Here is a 2,327-nt window from a genome sequence, read left to right on the forward strand (position 1 = left end):
TAAAAATATTTTAATTATAATATATAAATATAATATATATGCGCCCCGGCGCGCACAAAACCACAACACAGTTTGTACATATCAAACTTTCCACCGAGGTGCATTTTCCCCATGCATATATAAATAGGGTAAAACCCCACACGGGGACATATACACACAAAACAAAAGCATGCATGCATACATACATAATACATACATAAAATACTTTACATACATAATCATCCCAAAACTTTACTACAAAAATTTATACATACATACTACATACATACATACTTTACATACATACATACAACATGCATCCCATTCAGGGGGAATACATATGCACATGCATATTTTTCTTTCCCCACACTTTCAACGTGGGGGTATATCTACATCTGCAAACATTTATATACAATGAATATTCTATACTTCCACACGCCGCTGCATCGTTAACCCACGCAACTTAACGACAGGATATGGGCCATTCATCCTTGTGTAAACATATGTAGTGGGGGGGTTTTTATTTCGGGGTTTGTTTCCCCCTGATGGAAGTGTATCGTTTTGGGAGATGACTGTTTATGTCATTCAGCTGATAGTTCCCTATGTGGAGACGGAGTGTGGAAATATTAGTGGCGTTTTTAGAAGGTAAGGGACCCAGAGTTTCGGATTTTTTTTTTTTTTTTTTTTTTTAGGGTGTGAAGTTAGGTTGAGTTTCGTTTTTTTTGTGATTCTGGAGCTTCTTTTAAAACATTATCATTATTATTTTATTGTTATTATTATTTTTTATTGTTACTTTTATTATTTTTGTTATCCTCATTATTATCATTACCACTATTAGTATCAATTATTATTTCTTATTTTTGTTATTATTATCATTATTATTTTTTATTATTATAAATATTATTATAGTTATCATTATTATTATTGTCCTCTTTATTGCTATCCTTATTATGATTATAATCACTTTTATTGATATAATCATTTTATTATTATTGTTATAAATCATCATCAAGTTTTTTATTACATTTTTAAAAATTGTTATTATTATATTTTTAAATTATTTTTATTTTTTATTATTATTATTATTATTATCATTATTATTATTATTATTGTTATCATTATTATTGTCTTTGTTGTTCTTATTATTCCTGTTATTGTTATTTTAATCATCATTATCATTCTTATCATTACTTTGTTATTATCATTATTACTATCAGTATTACTGGTATCTTATTTCTATTATTCGTATCATTATTAAATATCATTATTGCTGTTGTTGTTGTTGTTGTTATCATTATAACAATTATAATTTTAATTGTTGTTATTATTCATCATTATTATTATCATCATCATAATGATTTATTATCCTTATTGTCATTATTGCTATTATTATTATTATTATTTTTTTATTTTTATTATTATTATTTTTTATTTTTATTATTTTATTACATTATTATCATCATCATAATCATCATTATTTTTATTTCTTTAAATTAAAGTTTATTATTATTATTATTTTTTTTTATTATTATTTTTGTTGTTGTTGTTGCTGTTATTATTATTATTATTATTATTATTATTATTAATTATTTTTAAATTATTATTATTATTATTATTATTTTTATTATTTTATCATACATCATTTTTATTATTTTTTTAAAAAATCTTTATTTTTGTTATCTTATCATCACCACCCATTATTGCTGTCTTTCCATCATCATTTTTGGGTTATCTTTTATTATTGTTATCTTTAATGTCATTATTATTTTGATTTTGATTTTCATAATTATTATCATCTTTATTATCATTAATCTTTTATTAATTTTTTTATTACATTTTTTTATCTTTCATTTTTAAATAAAATTTTGTAGTAGTAGTAGTAGTAGGGTTTAGTATTTTTATTATTATTATTATTATTATTATTTTTCAATATTTTTTATTTTTAAATAATTATTACTATCATTATATAATAATAATAATATTATTTTATTATTATTTTTATTTTATCATTTTTATCTTTTTTATTGATTTTATTATTTTTTTAAATTTTTTCTTTTATTGCATTTTTGTTGTATTTGTTTTTTTGCTTTTTTTGTTTTTTTTTGCTGTTTTTGTTGGGGTTTTTAAAATTATTATCTTTATTTTTATTATTTTATTGTTGTTGTTGTTGTTGTTGTTTTTGTGTTGTTGTTTTTTTACCGTCATCAAAATAAATTACCCTTTATTGCTTTTATTTTTCATTGTCTTTTTTATCATTATTTTTGTTCGATTTTTATCACTGTTTTTCATTTTTTTTTGTTATTATTTTTCATTACCCATTGTTTAACTTTTTTTCCCTTATTGTTACA

This window comes from Penaeus monodon, chromosome 12, assembly GCF_015228065.2.
Source record: "Penaeus monodon isolate SGIC_2016 chromosome 12, NSTDA_Pmon_1, whole genome shotgun sequence".
Lineage (NCBI taxonomy): Eukaryota > Metazoa > Arthropoda > Malacostraca > Decapoda > Penaeidae > Penaeus > Penaeus monodon.